Source organism: Triticum urartu, chromosome 2A (assembly GCF_056163025.1).
Source record: "Triticum urartu cultivar PI428250 chromosome 2A, HENAU_Tu73, whole genome shotgun sequence".
Lineage (NCBI taxonomy): Eukaryota > Viridiplantae > Streptophyta > Magnoliopsida > Poales > Poaceae > Triticum > Triticum urartu.
The window spans coordinates 737,967,105-737,988,842 of NC_141874.1; the positions used below are offsets into that span (position 1 = coordinate 737,967,105).

The following is a 21,738-nucleotide window of genomic DNA, read 5'->3' on the forward strand; positions in this document are numbered from 1 at the left end:
AAATCATTCTTCTAAGGCGTCTGTTGTGCGGATGTGGTTATGTAGGCTGAGAATGCGTGGGTGTGGTAGTGTTTTACAACACAGTATATCCCCCCACCTTGATCCCTGCCTTGTGTCTTTGGAACCATTCTCTAAGCCAGTTTCGGCAAGGGTGTGGGACTATTCACAAGATCCATCGGTAAAAGGTCCAAATTTCCTTTAATAGGAGTGCCTTGTAAAAACATGTCTCGGAAACAAATTCATATAAAACTAAACTTAGAGAAATGTGATGGTCCAGGTCTTCATGATGACTTCCCTATTCTCAGTGCTATGAACGGGTTCTCTTCTAACACATAAGATAATCTCCCTGAGTGACGTCGGTCCATTGGAAAGGTGCCCATGATACAACACATGCATAATCTTGCGTGGGACGGCTATGGAGAAATAAATATAAGTGAATGCATTGAGTTTCTTTGCTTTCCTCTAGTATCATAGGGTTCACGAATATATTGAACGAGGAAATGTAACCTAGCATGGCACACTCGATAAGTTCCCAAAGGCATCATACATCCTGGAAGTGTGAAACTGCATGTAAGTTTGATATTCATTCATCTTGTGGGTCATCTAGCTTAGGAAATATCATGTGGAAACATCTTGTTTTCATATATGTTCTTTTGTATTCATTTAGCAGTTGTAAAAATAATTTTCAATAAAGAGGCAAGAAAGGTTTTTTTAAAGAGATCAGAAATGTTATTTCTGCATGTTGTCAGTTATAGTGTAGCGCGAAATACATGTAATATTGTATGTTTGATGAAACACATTCATCCATCGACCCTACTCATATTTCACCCAAGTTTGATCTTTGACCAATGTTGTCTTGCCAAAATTTGGTTCTAGACCAAGTAGCTCCTTGCATCCATCAATCATTTTTGTGAAGAAAGTCACTAATATTTTTCTGTAAAATTTTGAATGAAATCATGGTCAATATGTGAGTACGGCTTTACCAAAGGTTATGGGTGGAGAAGAGCAGTTTTAACCAAAAAAAATGCCAACTTGGGTAGAAGGATTGCCAAAATTGGAGCCCAACCAATCAACTTCAACTTTTTTAGGGATGCCAAATATTTTCACCAAACCAAGCAGGCTCCAAGTTTCTCATCTCTCTCTCTCTCTCACTGGAGAGAGCAGTGAGAGATAGATAGATAGATCGAAAGCTCCTCATTCTAGTACGTGAAATAAATAGAATAGTGTGGAATCTCCTCAAGAAAACTCAAGAAAACCGCGGGGGGGGGGGGGGGGGGGGGGGATGGTTCTCATTTTTTAATTAGACATTTTTATTAACTATGGATGCGTACGTGTCTGTAGACCTTGGTAGAAGCATGAAACTGAAGTGGACAATTTTGCATGTGGTGTGGACTTCTGGTGGTTCTCGTGAGCTGCAAATATGACCCACATTTTCATTGTCTGTATGAGTGGGGCGTGCGATGCATGAAAAAGTATGATATTCAAGTGTAATTACCATGACGCTTCCCGTGTTTCAGATCGCTTGCTCGTTTCCCATTAAAAAATATTAATGTTTTTTGTGCCAGCTAGTAGGAGTCAGACCAGGCTTCAGAAGGATAACCCACACCTGCAACTCTGTAGCCATGGACGTATATGTCTAGGAAATAATGTACCAAGGCCAGCCTTACGCACTAGAAATATAGACGGGTCGGTTCTAAGAACTATCTGACCATGTGGATGCTTGTGTGAGTGGCGGCAAAGGAGGGTGATTCCATCACTTTTTATTTGTCACTGACAATGTGATAACCAATGGAGTCCCAAAAATATTTTGCATTTCTCAAACAATAACATGTCCAAATTTGTCCACGGAACCATGATAACTTAGTTTATACACTCGTGTGTCATTTTGCAATGACTCAATTTATTCATTCACATGTCTATCCTATTACAACAAGAAGCAGGAGGCGGAGTATCAAGATCCGCAAGGCGAGATTTGACTGCACGTAAGAGTGTCTCGTAGAAAAAATAATCTTGCCTCTCACGAGCACTAAAAAACTTAAACAAATTTAGTAAACGTGATGGTCCTGGTCTCTATTGTAACTATCTTCATCACTTTTTTTTTGCGGGGGTAAAAAGAGTATATTATTTGTTGTGTTTGTGTCGAATATTTTGTACTAGTTGGGTTAGGCTTGGACTTGGTGTTGTAGTGTGGGTAGGATACTTGTAGTGTCGGAGTCGGACACATTGTACCCTTGGCCTTATATATGAGGAGGCACCCCACGTTGTAACCCTATGACGACTAGATAGCGACAGGCTCGCAAGGGGGTGCTGGCGGCTTGTGCCGGCGCCCGGGTGTCCGGTGTTGCGGTATCTCGGGGAGGAGCGCCCGTAGTCATTGCCCCGGGGAGTAGGCGAGTTCGCCGAACCTCGTTAACAAATCTTGGTGTCATCATTGTATGTGATTGCTTGTTCCTCGGAGGATCGACCGCGTACCTCGAATTTATTCTAACATTATTCAGGAGCAAGGGAGTTCCTCCCTACATAAACTAGGGATGTTAGCTGGGCCAGAGTGGAGCCAGACCACAGTACAGTCCTTCATTCAGGAAGGCATATCATGGTTTTGCTAAGTGTATTTGTGACTTTGTATTAGAAAAACCTTGAAGGAACAACCGGTGAAGAAGATTTCGTCGCACAACAAGCAAGAAATTAAAGGAGTGAAATGCGTTGTCGTTTCTTTGTTTTCCTCCAATATTTCGGAGCTTACGAATATATTGATCTGGGACTAGAAGAAATGTAACCCTACGATGATACACATCCAAGAGCATTATCACTCTCGGTCTACATGTAATTTTGTTCTCAAAGCAAGTTCATGAAAGCATCCATATATATAGTATAGTCATGTCATGCTACAAGTGTTAACTTGCATTTCCTTCATAAAAAAATATCTTTTGGGGGTCATTTAAGAGTTGTGAATACAAAGGTCGCTCCAGAGATAAGAAATGATATCCATACAACGTTGTGGTGTAGTGAGAAATGCATGTAAGAAAATGCATGATGCATAAAACACAAGATGTCACACATGCCTAATCAGGTTTCAATTCCACTCGGCTGGTGGCATGCAATTGGTGGAGAGGGCTCCGCAAGCCATTGAAAATGCTTTTTGTGCGTGCCCACATAGCATGAGAAAACAGCGACGTCACCGTTTGTTGGCGCGATCAGCTGGTAGGTGTAGTGGTAGTTGTGTTGTGTTGGGTGCTTTCCTGCACCAACAGACAAAAACTGCCAAATTAAAGTTACAAGATGAGGTGAAAAGGATTTAACTGGAAAAAAAGGAAGGGGGCCCACACAGTGAAACTAGGGGAAATGTTTGGGGGCAGGCGGGGGGGGGGGGGGGGGGGGGGTCTGTATCACACTTTAACTGCCATCCCTAGGTGTAAGATTTTGGTTGTGTTTGTGACAGCCGATCACGCCGTTGCCATGTGCTATCTATTGCCTAGGTGGCGCTGTGGTGGATAATAGAACCATAGAAAAGGCTAAAGCCCATCCTAAAAAGAAAAATACCCCCCAAAAAAACCAGTGACATGTCAATTCTGTTAACTGCAAAAAAATTAACTGTAAGAATTCAGGCTATAAATCTGTTCCTACGACCAAAAGAAAAACATTAAACATTGATAAGCCAGAGTCATGCGGGCCTAGAGACCTCTTGTCAGTCTCACACGAACTGAGATACCAGACAGCTAGACATCTAGCAGTATGATAAACATTTCAGTGGATCATGTGGCAAGGGAAACTGAGGAGTACCAAGTGGAAATCTTTGTGGTCAAGACGAAGATAATGGTGTTGCAGCTTCAGTTCCTTGAGACATCCCTAGAGGTCAAATATCCATCATCAAAAATATTGGAGATCTTCATCCACAAGTGAGTGACCAAGATTTGGGCAAGTGTGATAGTATACATGTTCAAGGCAAAAAACAATGAAGAACAATATAGTTAGAGAAGCTTAAAAAAATCAAAGCTCCAATGTTGAAATTCATCTGTTTGTGTACCACCTTGAATTTGCAGGCCATGCCAAGCGCTTGGAGAAATGTGCATTCAGCGTGCTCGGCTTCAAAAAGTACCACCCCGGCCGTCTGCCTTCCCATGGAACCATAAAACCGGCGTCTGGAGGTTTTTAAGAAATCAGCGACACCACATTTGCAGGAAGATTTTGGTATGAAATATGTTCAGTGTAAGCATGGTTGCTGGGCTGTTGTTACCTTTCTGGCTTCAAGTGCCACCCTATCAGCAAATGATTTGCTCAAAGGAACTAAAGCACTGAAAACAACACACCCACCTAAAGTCTTGGGGTCGAGCAGAACACTTGCTATGGCTAGAGCACATGCGAAAGGTGAATGGAAATCAAAATTGTCATTGCTATCTTGACAGCAGAGATGATAGGCGCATATTTCAGGGCTTCACCTCCTTGGCTCAATCCACAAACAAATATGCGTGTAGGACATGTTCCGGCAGCCACCTCTTTGTCTAACATTTCGTGCACATGCTCAATAGCATCTTGGACTCATTCCCCATCTCTAACAGTGGTCTAAGAAACAGAGTGGAGACAAAGAGCAAAATAAATAATAATAATAATATAATGCTATAATAGCAAAATAGGTACTAGCCTGTAAATTCATAGACTTGTGTTAGTTTATCTGTTCTTTGTTCCATTTTGAGTTCTAATGCTCAGCTATTGTAAGTTGTGCACTGATGCCCTTGAATAGTCATGTGGATTCTATGTTTTAAAACTTCAAACTCATGTGAAAATGATGCCATGTTGTTATTTTTAACAGTGCAAAAGATACTAACTTATTATTCTTCAACAACATGTACTTTGTAATAGTCCTATAAACTGACCTGCAAATAACACTAGCAGTTTCAATGTACTAATTATTTACTGTCCGAAACAAAATTGTGAAGCAAGCAGATTGCAGCCTCGACAAGTAACACTAGCCAGTTTTTACTTTTTAGCAGTAGTGCAGGTTGCTGAGGATCAACGAATATATACTGCTGAAGAGACTGCAAGTGGTTACAGTATTCTTAAATGACTCAAGAGCAAACATTTATTTTTGGGGTAATTGAGAGGGGAAATACGGCGGTTATGGGAACCTCCAGGATGCCGAACCATAAAAAAAACAGCAACACCACAAACCAACCGGCCAACAGGATGAGATCACATCACAGATATGTTTCCCCCCTCGAACCATGAACAACACTTGGGCGCGATTCGGGCACCAGGTGCAGTTACCATAGCAGGTGAAAACAGGCATGTTTGGAATTTCAATTCAGAGGTAAAAACAGGCATGCTTGGTATGTCAATTCAGAGGTAAAAACAGGTATGTTTGAAATTCAATAGAAATTCCATAGTATGAAACAGTTCGGTTCCCGTTGAAATCAAAATGCGCGTGTAACTTCTAAAATAGAATGTCTCATGGCATCAAATGTAGTAACATGGCACTAAGTAGCAACCAGAAGTATCCCCCAAAGGTCCAATAGTTAAACCGGAAGAGAAACTCCAAAGGAATAAAACTCTGGCACATACGCCCAAACTCTGGTTACTGAAGATCAACAGGAGTCACAAACAATCTATCTTGGGCACTGTCAGACTAAAATTATGATTATCAATAGACTAAATTCCGTAGTTGTTTGCCTACAGTACTACTGTACATGGTTATGGCATGTAGCCCGTTGTTGTTATCACAGATTTATTTCAATAACAAAAGGAAGAGCACAAAAAGGAAAGAAGATAAGGATAAATATCAGCACATTCACAAGAAGCTAGGATGGATTCACATATAGGTCTAGCCAACATATATAATTATCAGCAAATTCACGGGAAGCTCGCATGGATTCGTACATAATACTATAGGTCTAGCCAACATAAATTCTGATGAACTTACTCATCTCCTCCCAAATATATGTGGACTTCAGGACAAGGCAGCATGATCTAAAGGACAGCAGTGCATATCACATAAATACATACATATATAGGTTGTATATAAAGACACAATACATGCTCTCTAGTCAGGCGATGAGGCATTTCCTCTGTCTAGGTGAAGAGCTTGATGTACTCCATGCAAGCGTCTCTCAGCTTGCTGCAACGATGCTGATCAGCGAGAGCTAACGTGGCGACAACACTCTCGGCATCTAGACCCTTGCAGAGGATGGCCTCACACATCAGCTTGAGCCTGTCCATGGCATACCTGTCTGCAGCCACAAGGAGATGCCTGATCACCTCCCTCTTGTCATGGCTGTCAAGGAGGTCATCCATGGCAGGCAATGAATTTGTGTATATGAAGTGAAGAAATGCTCCGAAGACGGCGGGCTGCATGTCGACAACCTCAGTGCACTGCTTCTCGGTGACGCACATTGCCATTGGCCCATAGAGCTCTGCTTGGAAGACCGGAGACCGCATCACGATTCGTGAGCACGATCTTGTGTGCGTAGAAGGTCTCCCCACTGACATTGATCACCAAGTCTGCTCCTTTCTTCCCCTCAAGCAGCCTTGCGAGATTATTTGACAGGTCAGAGGGTGGCACCTCGATCTCGGGTGTCTTGGTGGTCTTGTTCGCCATGGCCGGTATTTTCTTCAGAAGAACAGTCACATCGCACTAGATCATGATGCAGTCATCCTGCGGGTAGGGGGATGCCTCTAGGAGGTCTCTCTTCATGAACATGTAAGCCCCCCTGACATGGTCGTTCTTGCAGGAGTCGAACACCGGGAAGGATGACGACCGGGAGAAGATGAGTGACAACAGACCGGTGGCCCGGTTGGTAAGCCTCAAGTCGTAGAGCGCCCTCACCACAGAGTTCTTGCTCTGGAGCTCGACGCAGACTGAAACGTGGTCCTTGTATTCAGAACTGAATCCGTCGGGGTAGTAGCGGATGCACCAGTCGTAACCGCCGACGGCGAAGGTGGCAGATCTGATGAAGTTGCCGACGCCGAGGCCCTTGTGCAGCCTGTAGCCGACGACCGTGAACACGTGTGTGCCCCGCGCCGTATCCGGGATGCACGCGGAAGCCGTAGTCGCCGAAGTAGGCCTCTGCGGTGCCGCCATTGCCGGCGCTCATGCGGAGGGGAAATTAGGGCGACGGCGATACGGTTTTCGGCAGCTACCTAATTCTGCTCTATTATGATGCAGAGGCCGGGGGTAAAGCTCCATTTCCAAAAAAAACCTAACTCTGCTCTGCTCGAACTCTCCTCTGTTCTGCTCTACAGCTGGACTGGACTGACCTGTCAAATCCCAGAAGACACTAGAGGGGGGCAGCCCACTCAAATCCCAGCTCAGCTCTGCTCTACAGCTGGACTGGACTGACCTGTCAAATCCCAGAAGCCACTAGAGAGGGGCATCCCGCTCAAATCCCAGCTCAACTCTGCTCTACAGCTGGAGTGGACTGACCTGTCAAATCCCAGAAGCCACTAGAGAGGGGCAGCCCGCTCAAATCCCAGCTCAGCTCAGGTACGGTAGGCAATTATCACAATTGCCACTCTTATTTTTTCACAATTATCATAATTGTCATTCTAATTTTTTTTACTTTTGTCATGGAATGACAATTATGATAAATTTTAAAAATTAAGTGGCAAATTTGAAATGTTAAAATCTAGAGTGGCATAAGAAAAAATGAAAAATATCTAGAGTAGCAAAAACAAAATTTTTACTTCCTTTTCTAAGCACTGGGCCAATGATGATGTTTGCCGATTTGCTCAGCACTGTCGAGTGCAATTACCGTTGTAATCGGAAGATGTCTTTCACTGCCGAGCTCCCGATAAGAGAAACTCAGCAAACTTCAGAACTCAGCATGCACGGCGATTCCAATAGTGGTGCCTACTTGTAAAAAAAAATTGTCTCACGGGCACTATTATTTAAATACTAGTGAATTTGGGGAAATGAGATGATGACGGATTCCTTCGTCGCTACCTTCGTGATTTCCTAGTGCTAGAGCAGAGAGGCGGCATGCTATGCAGAATCCCCTTCCTTCTAGATTGTACAATACTTCCATCAAGGTCACATAACTATTTGAATAATCAGTAGCACCACAATACGTGAATAATCTAGCATGATACAACTAGCGATAAATAAACTGAATGAAGTGTCTTTCACTTCCTTGGTTTATCTCCAGTATCCCAGAGCTCATGGACATATTGAATGGGGATGGAAACAAATGTAATCCAAGCATAACACATCAGCACAAATTGTCACTCTTGATCTTCATGTAGTCTTGTTTTCAAGCAAGTTCCTAGAAGCATGTATATATAGGATAGGGATGGCATTCTTCATGTGTGAACTTGCATGTGGGTATCGTATTCATTCGTTTTGTGGTTCATGTACCTCACATGAGCTCACATGTAAACATCTGGCTTCCATGTATATTATCTTCAGGTATCTGTACTGAGGAGGCATACGGTTGAGACCCAACACCACGGAACCATAGCCGACCGGCGCTGCCATCGTCCTTCCTATCTCTTTCTCTCTCCCCTCGCCGCTCCTGGAGGCCGTGTGGCGCCGAAGATGGGGCGGTGTGGATTTGGTCCCCGATGGTCTCAAGGATGGAGGAGACATCGACGAGGGGATTTTCTCTGCGTCTTCTTTTGCGTTTGCAACGTAGCGAGTCAGGCTGACGACCCTGATCTCATGCGGCTGGAACGTTGTGTGGAGGCGCATGGTGGGTAAGTGTTGCGGTGATGCGGGAGAGCGGGGGTATGGGTGCCCTTGTTACTCCCCTAGCGGTGCAATGGCCTGGAAGGCAGCTTTCCCCACCTCGGCCATGGGCTATGAAGGTTAGGAAGGGGGCCGGCGTGACGGATTTTGGGTGGCTTCTAGATCTATCAACATCTTCGGTGGCGGTATCGCTACGGCGCCTTGGTGGCAATGGTTGTGTGGCTTTCTCTATGGGTGGTGTGGCGCGACGGCCGTCGACCTCATCTGAAGGCGATGCACGAGTTTTGGGATTGGGGTGGCGGCCCTGGTTCTTCAATGAGGGCGACATCATGGTCATGTGGACGATGTGGTGGTCGGATTTGGAGATGGCAAGTGCCTTCTCCGAGGACGGCAGCGGTATGGGATGCCGCCTCTAACTCCGGATCATGTTGCATCCGGCTCGGGTGCTACACACGATGATTCTTCCGAGTGCGCATGTCATGCCTATCGCCGGTAGGTGCAACGCATGGCGACTCATGCAGTGGCACCAAGTCATGCCTACTGCCAAAAGATGCTACGCACAAGTGGCTTCAATAGAGGCGGAAATTCATATATGATGCTGCTGGATCAAAGGTAGGGAGACAGTGATGGGAGGCAAGGAGGTATGAGATATCATTGTCTTCCGGTATATTCTCCAGAGGTATCTGGTTATCTAGGCGCCGATAGTCCGAGGATGATAGTAGGGGCCGCGTCAACGATGAGTTTGTGCACTTTGGCGGAAATACAAGATCTCTTATCAGGCTATGCCTACGCGTGCCTACGTCATGTCCTTCACAAAGGTGGTGGATCAAAACTCGGGTTTGGGGATGAAAATCCCGTGACAGGCCTATGGTTGCACTTTTCATCATCGGCGCACATGCGCCGATTCTTTCTTGAAAGCTTAGCCTAGGAACTGTGTACTTTTCGTTTGTTTCTTTCTTTTACCATAGAGTTTGTAGTTGGATTGTGGAGCTACTGTCGTGAGGCATGCAACCTCGCATTTTTTGGGTCGATTTTGTTCGGCTAATGAATTTTCTTTCTTTAGTAATATATGGTTGTGGATCCAGAGGCGGGGGTTATCCTTCTTTTCGAAGAAGAAATATGCTCTCTTGGTGGTCATTTATGAATTATGAATATAAAATACACTCAAAAACTAAGGAAAGGTTATTAGTGCTTCATGTTAGTTGTGGTGTAGCTAGCGAGAAGTGCATGTAAAATAGATTTATATGTGTGACAAAACATGTGAAGTTGCAGACCCTAATGAGATTTCAATGTCCATCCATTTCCTTTGGTAAGTTGGTGTTGGTAGAAGTGCTTACTATACCATCTAAAAATTTGTACAGAAAGATAACCAAATTTTCTAGCAAAAAATAAAGGTCATTTAGTGGGTAACCAAATTCCTATTGCATGACTTTTCATATTACAAGCAATGGGAGAAGGATATACCTCAGTTGAGCATATATTTTAAGTGCCTAGTTTTTGGGTAGCCGGTAAAAGCTCTGCTTGAAATGAATGGTAGGGAAAAGACAGAAATTTGAATAGCATGCTTCTGAATCCTACAGAAATGAAGAATTTACATAGGTTAGCCATTTGAAATGTAGGATAGGGAAAAACACAGGAAACCTTTTGGTGGACATGAACATATATCCTTTTGGTAAATGCTGACATCGCTTTGCCTTGATTGCACAATGGTTCTGGATATGGTGATTTTTCCAGCATAATGACCTGCAAACCAATGCGAGTAGTTGCTGCGCGAAAATTTGGGTTTGCACATCAACCATCTGAAAAAAAGTAATAAAACACCTTCGAAATTGAGATGGTCCCTTGAGAAATAACCAATCAAACATGCTCATCTGACGCAATAAAATTAGATCTAACAATAAATAAATAATAACTAGCTACACACATGCAACAAGATAATTTTTGTCTGTACCAAACATTCTAATGGTCAAAGGTGAGAGCGATGCTTGTTAATTGTTGCCGCGCACCCGCGATCACTGGCAGCCTGCGTGCCGGGTCGCTCCGACACCCGAAGACCACCGCACGCGACACACCGCCAGGCCGAGTTGTGACTTGAACCTTTTGCACCACGCGCCGCTTGCTTCTTCCTTAGCTACCGCCTGCCGTCCTAGACGAAATTGCTGTCGGCCCTGCTTGGCGGTGCATTGTTTATTCTTGCCTTTGTGTCAGCACGATTGTACACGGAACATTGTTTCACTTTAGGTGATGAGCAGATTAATACGTGTGCCTTTTTGCCAGTGCGTGAGATTGGAAGGTGAAACGTGAAAGCGCCTCACAGCGCTCAAGTTCGCATCAAGAAAGTTTCTAGTAGATCAAACCAAATGTTTCATTTCTTCTGAAGTGTGAAGGATAGGAAGCCAATCCTCTAGAATTTTGTTTCTATTCTGAATTCCTGAAGGCATTAAATGAAGTTTTCGTATCGAATTCCGCCACAAATTGAGAATTTCAAACACCCCTCAAGGTTCTAAACAACTACTCACTAGTAGAAAAAGGGTCATTAGGCCCGGTTCATAAGGGCCTTTAGTCCCGGTTTTCGAACCGGGACTAAAGGGTCGTTACTAAAGGCCCCCTCTTTAGTCCCGGTTCTTACACGAACCGGGACTAAAGGCCCTCCACGTGGCCGCTAGCTAGAGCTCCACCAGCTCCATCTTTAGTCCCGGTTGGTAACATCAACCGAGACTAAAGTTTTTTTTTTGAATTTTTTTGAATTTTTTTCTTGATTTTCAAATTTCTGAATTATTTTATAATTTAATCTCTAATCACCCACCCCTCATCATTGCTCAATTTAACCTCTAATCTCTAATCACCCCTCATCATTTCAAATCATCTAACTTTCCGACCGGTCACCCATCCCTCTCACTACTCCAGCCCGAGCACGCTTAACTTTTGGGTTCTATTCTCCTTCGTTTCCAAATCTACACTTGTTGTTTTCCTGACAATAGTAAGATGTCAATCCTATTAACCCTCGAGAGTTTGGTTTAAGCATGAAGTCACACATTTCACTGTTTGATAGGGATGGCAGTTTTGCCCATGGGTATGGGTACCCGCGGGTACCCTACCCGAAAACAATGGGTATGGACAAGACTTGAAGAGATTTTCTACCCACGGGTAATGGGTACCCATACCCGCAAAATATATGGGTAGGGCATGGGTAAGAAATTGTGCCCATGGGTAACCCAATAGATACCCCCCAAAAAATGAAAATAACTCATATAACATGTGGGGATAACATCCAACTCATAAGGTCCAACCCTAAATCTCGTATTCCTTAAACAAGTCATAGCTCATAGGCTCATAATCACCTGCTCGTCACTCCTCATACGTCCTATGTGACTCCTCAAAAAGATGAAATATCGACTCTTCACTACCAGACTCTTGTCGAATACTCGATCCAGCGATCGCCAATTCGCACCTCCGCCTTCCACTACGTCGGCCTTCCACCAACCGCTGCTCATAATCCCCTGATGCCTCCAAGAGGCCACCCACTGGAGGAGGCCACATACGTGCTATACTACTCTACCATGATCATTTGAATTTTGAACTCATTTCTCTACCTCTTAAGAATTTGAATGCTATATATTGTACCCAATGGATATCCATTGGATATAGGATACCCGATGGGTATGGACATGGGTGTCAGTTTATACCCATGGATATTGAAGTGGGTGGGTATAAAAAGTTTCTATGGGTATGGGTTTGGGTAGAAGGAGGTTGTACCCCCCCTATCCTACCCATTGCCATCCCTACTTTTTGAGTTTGAAACTATTATTTTACAAAACAATAATTATTTAGTAACACTAATATTTATTGAATAAATAGTTTGACCATAGTTTGACCAGATTTGACCAAAATTCAAAAAAACCGAAATAATTATTTAGTAACACTAATATTTCTTGAATAAGTAGTTTGACCATTGTTAGACCACAATTTGACTAGATTTGACAAAAATTCAAAAGAACTGAAATAATTATTTAGTAACACTAATGTTCTTGAATAATTATTTAATAACACTAATACTTCTTGAATAAGTAGTTTGACCATAGTTTGACCAGATATAATGAAAATAAGAAAAAAAACTGAAATTTGAGCATAACTTTTTTTCCTTTTCGAATTTGAGAATTCTAAAAATTTGCAAACAGGCGGATTTTCGTTCTGAACATTTTGATATATTATACGTTTTTTTCCGACATCGTATACAAAAGTTATAGCCGTTTTACATTTTCCCTACATTTTTTTGCAAAACATGTCCAAATTTAAGTTTTTAAATTTTCCTAACTAGTAGATGTAGTAATTGTTGGGAAACGCAGTAATTTCAAAAAATTTCCTACGCACACGCAAGATCATGGTGATGTATAGCAACGAGAGGGGAGAGTGTTGTCTACGTACCATCGTAGACCGCAACGGTAGCGTTGACGCAACGTAGAGGAAGTAGTCGTACGTCTTCCCGATCCGACCGATCCAAGCACCGTTACTCCGGCACCTCTGAGTTCTTAGCACACGTACAGCTCGATGACGCTCCCCAGGCTCCGATCCAGCAAAGCTTCGGGGATGAGTTCCGTCAGCACAACGGCGTGGTGACGATGATGATGTTCTACCGACGCAGGGCTTCGCCTAAGAACTACAACGATATGATCGAGGTGGAATATGGTGGCAGGGGGCACCACACACGGCTAAGGAACGATCACGTGGATCAACTTGTGTGTGTAGAGGTGCCCCCTGCCCCCGTATATAAAGGAGCCAAGGGGGAGGAGGCGCCGGCCAGGTGTGGCGCGCCAAGGGGGAGTCCTACTCCCACCGGGAGTAGGACTCCTAGTTGGACAAGGAGAGAGAGGGGGAAAGAGGAGGAAGAGAGGAAGGAAAGGGGGGCGCCGCCCCCCTTCCCTTGTCCTATTCGGACTAGGAAGGGGAGGGGCGCGCGGCCACCTCTTGCCTTCTTCTCTCTTCTCCCTCAAGGCCCATGTAGGCCCAATAACCCCCCGGGGGGTTCCGGTAACCCCCCGGTACTCCGGTAAAATGCCGATTTCACCCGGAACAATTCCAATGTCCAAATATAGGCTTCCAATATATCAATCTTTATGTCTCGACCATTTCGAGACTCGTCGTCATGTCCGTGATCACATCCGGGACTCCGAACTAACTTCGGTACATCAAAATGCATAAACTCATAATAACTGTCATCGTAACGTTAAGCGTGCGGACCCTACGGTTCGAGAACAATGTAGACATGACTGAGACAAATCTCCGGTCAATAACCAATAGCGGGACCTGGATGCCCATATTGGCTGCTACATATTCTACGAAGATCTTTATCGGTCAGACCGCATAACAACATACGTTGTTCCCTTTCTCATCGGTATGTTACTTGCCCGAGATTCGATCGTCGGTATCCAATACCTAGTTCAATCTCGTTACTGGCAAGTCTCTTTACTCGTTCTGTAATACATCATCTCGCAACTAACTCATTAGTTGCAATGCTTGCAAGGCTTATGTGATGTGCATTACCGAGAGGGCCCAGAGATACCTCTCCGACAGTCGGAGTGACAAATCCTAATCTCGAAATATGCCAACCCAACATCTACCTTTGGAGACACCTGTAGAGCTCCTTTATAATCACCCATTTACGTTGTGACGTTTGGTAGCACACAAAGTGTTCCTCCGGCAAACGGGAGTTGCATAATCTCATAGTCATAGGAACATGTATAAGTCATGAAGAAAGCAATAGCTACATACTAAACGATCGGGTGCTAAGCTAATGGAATGGGTCATATCAATCAGATCATTCACCTAATGATGTGATCCCGTTAATCAAATAACAACTCTTTGTCCATGGTTAGGAAACATAACTATCTTTGATTAACGAGCTAGTCAAGTAGAGGCATACTAGTGACACTGAGTTTGTCTATGTATTCACACATGTATTATGTTTCCGGTTAATACAATTCTAGCATGAATTATAAACATTTATCATGATATAAGGAAATAAATAATAACTTTATTATTGCCTCTAGGGCATATTTCCTTCAGTCTCCCACTTGCACTAGAGTCAATAATCTAGATTACACAGTAATGATTCTAACACCCATGGAGTCTTGGTGCTGATCATGTTTTGCTCGTGGAAGAGGCTTAGTCAATGGGTCTGCAATATTCAGATCCGTATGTATCTTGAAAATCTCTATGTCTACCACCTGGACTAGATCCCGGACGGAATTGAAGCGTCTCTTGATGTGCTTAGTTCTCTTGTGAAATCTGGATTTCTTTGCCAAGGCAATTGCACGAGTATTGTCACAAAAGATTTTCATTGGACCCGATGCACTAGGTATGACACCTAGATCGGATATGAACTCCTTCATCCAGACTCCTTCATTTGCTGCTTCTGAAGCAGCTATGTACTCTGCTTCACATGTAGTTCCCGCTACGACGCTTTGTTTAGAACTGCACCAACTTACAGCTCCTCCGTTTAATGTAAATACGTATCCGGTCTGCGATTTAGAATCGTCCGGATCAGTGTCAAAGCTTGCATCAACGTAACATTTTACGATGAGCTCTTTGTCACCTCCATATACGAGAAACATATCCTTAGTCCTTTTCAGGTATTTCAGGAAGTTCTTGACCGCTGTCCAGTGATCCACTCCTGGATTACTTTGGTACCTCCCTGCTAAGCTTATAGCAAGGCACACATCAGGTCTGGTACACAGCATTGCATACATGATAGAGCCTATGGCTGAAGCATAGGGAACATCTTTCATTTTCTCTCTATCTTCTGCAGTGGTCGGGCGTTGAGTCTGACTCAACTTCACACCGTGCAACACAGGCAAGAACCCTTTCTTTGCTTGATCCATTTTGAACTTTTTCAAAATCTTGTCAAGGTATGTGCTTTGTGAAAGTCCAATTAGGCGTCTTGATCTATCTCTATAGATCTTTATGCCTAATATGTAAGCAGCTTCACCGAGGTCTCTTTCATTGAAAAACTCTTATTCAAGTATCCCTTTATGCTATCCAGAAATTCTATATCATTTCCAATCAGTAATATGTCATCCACATATAATATCAGAAATGCTACAGAGCTCCCACTCACTTTCTTGTAAATACAGGCTTCTCCGAAAGTCTGTATAAAACCAAATGCTTTGATCACACTATCAAAACATTTATTCCAACTCCGAGAGGCTTGCACCAGTCCATAAATGGATCGCTGGAGCTTGCACACTTTGTTAGCTCCCTTTGGATCGACAAAACCTTCCGGTTGCATCATATACAACTCTTCTTCCAGAAATCCATTCAGGAATGCAGTTTTGACATCTATCTGCCAAATTTCATAATCATAAAATGCGGCAATTGCTAACATGATTCAGACAGACTTAAGCATCGCTACAGGTGAGAAGGTCTCATCGTAGTCAACCCCTTGAACTTGTCGAAAACCTTTTGCGACAAGTCGAGCTTTGTAGACAGCAATATTACCGTCAGCGTCAGTCTTCTTCTTGAAGATCCATTTATTCTCAATTGCTTGCTGATCATCGGGCAATTCAACCAAAGTCCATACTTTGTTCTTATACATGGATCCCATCTCAGATTTCATGGCTTCAAGCCATTTTGCGGAATCTGGGCTCACCATCGCTTCTTCATAGTTCGTAGGTTCATCATGATCTAGTAGCATGACTTCCAGAACTGGATTACCGTACCACTCTGGCGCGGATCTCACTCTGGTTGATCTACGAGGTTCAGTAGTATCTTGATCTGAAGTTTCATGATCATCATCATTAGCTTCCTCACTAACTGGTGTAGGTGTCACTGAAACAGTTTTCTGTGATGTACTACTTTCCAATAAGGGAGCAGGTACAGTTACCTCGTCAAGTTCTACTTTCCTCCCACTCACTTCTTTCGAGAGAAACTCCTTCTCCAGAAAGTTTCCGAATTTAGCAACAAAAGTCTTGCCTTCGGATTTGTGATAGAAGGTGTATCCAATAGTTTCCTTTGGATATCCTATGAAGACACATTTCTCCGATTTGGGTTCGAGCTTATCAGGTTGAATCTTTTTCACATAAGCATCGCAGCCCCAAACTTTCAGAAACAAAAACTTTGGTTTCTTGCCAAACCACAGTTCATAAGGCATCGTCTCAACGGATTTTGATGGTGCCCTATTTAACGTGAATGCGGCCGTCTCTAGAGCGTATCCCCAAAACGATAGCGGTAAATCAGTAAGAGACATCATAGATCGCACCATATCTAGTAAAGTACGATTACGACGTTCGGACACACCATTACGCTGTGGTGTTCCGGGTGGCGTGAGTTGCGAAACTTTTCCACAATTTTTCAAATGTACACCAAACTCGTAACTCAAATATTCTCCTCCACGATCAGATCGTAGAAACTTTATTTTCTTGTTACGATGATTTTCAACTTCACTCTGAAATTCTTTGAACTTTTCAAATATTTCATACTTATGTTTCATTAAGTAGATATACCCATATCTGCTTAAGTCATCTGTGAAGGTGAGAAAATAACGATATCCGCCACGAGCCTCAATATTCATCGGACCACATACATCTGTATGTATGATCTCCAACAAATCTGTTGCTCTTTCCATAGTACCGGAGAACGGTGTTTTAGTCATCTTTCCCATGAGGCACGGTTCGCAAGTACCAAGTGATTCATAATCAAGTGGTTCCAAAAGTCCATCAGTATGGAGTTTCTTCATGCGCTTTACACCGATATGACCTAAACGGCAGTGCCACAAATAAGTTGCACCATCATTATGAACTCTGCATCTTTTGACTTCAACATTATGAATATGTGTATCACTACTATCGAGATTCAACAAGAATAGACCACTCTTCAAGGGTGCATGACCATAAAAGATATTACTCATATAAATAGAACAACCATTATTCTCTGATTTAAATGAATAACCGTCTCGCATTGAACAAGATCCAGATATAATGTTCATGCTCAATGCTGGCACCAAATAACAATTATTTAGGTCTAATACTAATCCCGAAGGTAGATGTAGAGGTAGCGTGCCGACCGCGATCACATCAACTTTGGAACCGTTTCCCACGCGCATCGTCACCTCATCCTTAGCCAATCTTCGCTTAATCCGTAGTCCCTGTTTCGAGTTGCAAATATTAGCAACAGAACCAGTATCAAATACCCAGGTGCTACTGCGAGCATTAGTAAGGTACACATCAATAACATGTATATCACATATACCTTGTTCACCTTGCCATCCTTCTTATCCGCCAAATACTTGGGGCAGTTCCGCTTCCAGTGACCAGTCTGCCTGCAGTAGAAGCACTCAGTTTCAGGCTTAGGTCCAGACTTGGGTTTCTTCTCTTGAGCAGCAACTTGCTTGCCGTTTTTCTTGAAGTTCCCCTTCTTCTTTCCTTTGCCCTTTTTCTTGAAACTAGTGGTCTTGTTGACCATCAACACTTGATGCTCCTTTTTGATTTCTACCTCCGCAGATTTCAGCATTGCGAAGAGCTCGGGAATAGTCTTGTTCATCCCTTGCATATTATAGTTCATCACGAAGCTCTTGTAGCTTGGTGGCAGTGATTGGAGAATTCTGTCAATGACGCAATCGTCTGGAAGATTAACTCCCAATTGAATCAAGTGATTATTATACCCAGACATTTTGAGTATATGCTCAATAACAGAACTGTTCTCCTCCATCTTGCAGCTATAGAACTTATTGGAGACTTCATATCTCTCAATCCGGGCATTTGCTTGAAATATTAACTTCAACTCCTGGAACATCTCATATGCTCCATGATGTTCAAAACGTCGTTGAAGTCCCGATTCTAAGCCGTAAAGCATGGCACATTGAACTATCGAGTAGTCATCAGCTTTGCTCTGCCAGACGTTCATAACATCTGGTGTTGCTCCAGCAGCAGGCCTGGCACCCAGCGGTGCTTCCAGGACGTAATTCTTCTGTGCAGCAATGAGGATAATCCTCAAGTTACGGACCCAGTCCGTGTAATTGCTACCATCATCTTTCAACTTTGCTTTCTCAAGGAACGCATTAAAATTCAACGGAACAACAGCACGAGCCATCTATCTACAATCAAACATAAACAAGCAAGACACTATCAGGTACTAAGTTCATGATAAATTTAAGTTCAATTAATCATATTACTTAAGAACTCCCACTTAGATAGACATCCCTCTAATCCTTTAAGTGATCACATGATCCAAATCAACTAAACCATGTCCGATCATCACGTGAGATGGAGTAGTTTCATTGGTGAACATCATTATGTTGATCATATCTACTATATGATTCATGCTCGACCTTTCGGTCTCCGTGTTCCGAGGCCATATCTGTATATGCTTGGCTCGTCAAGTATAACCTGAGTATTCCGCGTGTGCAACTGTTTTGCACCCGTTGTATTTGAACGTAGAGCGTATCACACCCGATCATCACGTGGTGTCTCAGCACGAAGAACTTTCGCAACGGTGCATACTCAGGGAGAACACTTCTTGATAATTTAGTGAGAGATCATCTTATAATGCTACCGTCAATCAAAGCAAGATAAGATGCATAAAAGATAAACATCACATGCAATCAATATAAGTGATATGATATGGCCATCATCATCTTGTGCCTTTGATCTTAATCTCCGAAGCACCGTCATGATCACCATCGTCACCGGCGCGACACCTTGATCTCCATCGTAGCATCGTTGTCGTCTCGTCAATGTTATGCTTCCACGACTATCGCTACCGCTTAGTGATAAAGTAAAGCATTACATCGCGATTGCATTGCATACAATAAAGCGACAACCATATGGCTCCTGCCAGTTGCCGATAACTCGGTTACAAAACATGATCATCTCATACAATAAAATTTAGCATCATGTCTTGACCATATCACATCACAACATGCCCTGCAAAAACAAGTTAGACGTCCTCTACTTTGTTGTTGCAAGTTTTACGTGGCTGCTACGGGCTTTAAGCAAGAACCGATCTCACCTACGCATCAAAACCACAATGATAGTTTGTCAAGTTGATGCCGTTTTAACCTTCGCAAGGACCGGGCGTAGCCATACTCGGTTCAACTAAAGTTGGAGAAACAGTCACCGGCAAGCCACCTTTGTGCAAAGCACGTCGGGAGAACCGGTCTCGCGTAAGCGTACGCGTAATGTCGGTCCGGGCCGCTTCATCCAACAATACCGCCGAACCAAAGTATGACATGCTGGTAGGCAGTATGACTTATATCGCCCACAACTCACTTGTGTTCTACTCGTGCATATAACATCAAACCACAAAACCTGGCTCGGATGCCACTGTTGGGGAACGCAGTAATTTCAAAAAAATTCCTACGCACACGCAAGATCATGGTGATGTATAGCAACAAGAGGGGAGAGTGTTGTCTACGTACCCTCGTAGACCGCAACGGAAGCGTTGACGCAACATAGAGGAAGTAGTCGTACGTCTTCCCGATCCGACCGATCCAAGCACCGTTACTCCGGCACCTCCGAGTTCTTAGCACACGTACAGCTCGATGACGCTCCCCGGGCTCCGATCCAGCAAAGCTTCGGGGATGAGTTCCGTCAGCACAACGGCGTGGTGACGATGATGATGTTCTACCGACGCAGGGCTTCGCCTAAGCACTACAACGATATGATCGAGGTGGAATATGGTGGCAGGGGGGACCGCACACGGCTAAGGAACGATCACGTGCATCAACTTGTATGTGTAGAGGTGCCCCCTGCCCCCGTATATAAAGGAGCCAAGAGGGAGGGGGCGGCCGGCTAGGTGTGGCGCGCCAAGGGGGAGTCCTACTCCCACCGGGAGTAGGACTCCTAGTTGGACAAGGAGAGAGAGGGGGAAAGAGGAGGAAGAGAGGAAGGAAAGGGGGGGCGCCGCCCCCCTTCCCTTGTCCTATTCGGACTAGGAAGGGGAGGGGCGCGCGGCCACCTCTTGCCTTCTTCTCTCTTCTCCCTCAAGGCCCATGTAGGCCCAATAACCCCCCGGGGGGTTCCGGTAACCCCCCGGTACTCCGGTAAAATGCCGATTTCACCCGGAACAATTCCGATGTCCAAATATAGGCTTCCAATATATCAATCTTTATGTCTCGACCATTTCGAGACTCGTCGTCATGTCCGTGATCACATCCGGGACTCCGAACTAACTTCGGTACATCAAAATGCATAAACTCATAATAACTGTCATCGTAACGTTAAGCGTGCGGACCCTACGGTTCGAGAACAATGTAGACATGACTGAGACAAATCTCCGGTCAATAACCAATAGCGGGACCTGGATGCCCATATTGGCTCCTACATATCCTACGAAGATCTTTATCGATCAGACCGCATAACAACATACGTTGTTCCCTTTGTCATCGGTATGTTACTTGCCCGAGATTCGATCGTCGGTATCCAATACCTAGTTCAATCTCGTTACCGGCAAGTCTCTTTACTCGTTCTGTAATACATCATCTCGCAACTAACTCATTAGTTGCAATGCTTGCAAGGCTTATGTGATGTGCATTACCGAGAGGGCCCAGAGATACCTCTCCGACAATCGGAGTGACAAATCCTAATCTCGAAATATGCCAACCCAACATCTACCTTTGGAGACACCTGTAGAGCTCCTTTATAATCACCCATTTACGTTGTGACGTTTGGTAGCACACAAAGTGTTCCTCCGGCAAACGGGAGTTGCATAATCTCATAGTCATAGGAACATGTATAAGTCATGAAGAAAGCAATAGCAACATACTAAACGATCGGGTGCTAAGCTAATGGAATGGGTCATGTCAATCAGATCATTCACCTAATGATGTGATCCCGTTAATCAAATAACAACTCTTTGTCCATGGTTAGGAAACATAACCATCTTTGATTAACGAGCTAGTCAAGTAGAGGCATACTAGTGACACTGAGTTTGTCTATGTATTCACACATGTATTATGTTTTCGGTTAATACAATTCTAGCATGAATAATAAACATTTATCATGATATAAGGAAATAAATAATAACTTTATTATTGCCTCTAGGGCATATTTCCTTCAGTAATATAACTACCT

General features: G+C 43.7%; 2 pseudogenes; both read right to left on the reverse strand.

The window, feature by feature from the left end:
- Nucleotides 1–3,799: 3,799 nt before the first annotated feature.
- LOC125507342 (putative carboxylesterase Os04g0669600) lies at nucleotides 3,800–5,141 on the reverse strand (annotated as a pseudogene).
- A 682-nt stretch (nucleotides 5,142–5,823) lies between these two features.
- On the reverse strand, nucleotides 5,824–7,273 carry LOC125505954 (BTB/POZ and MATH domain-containing protein 1 pseudogene; annotated as a pseudogene).
- Between the last annotated feature and the right edge of the window lie 14,465 nt (nucleotides 7,274–21,738).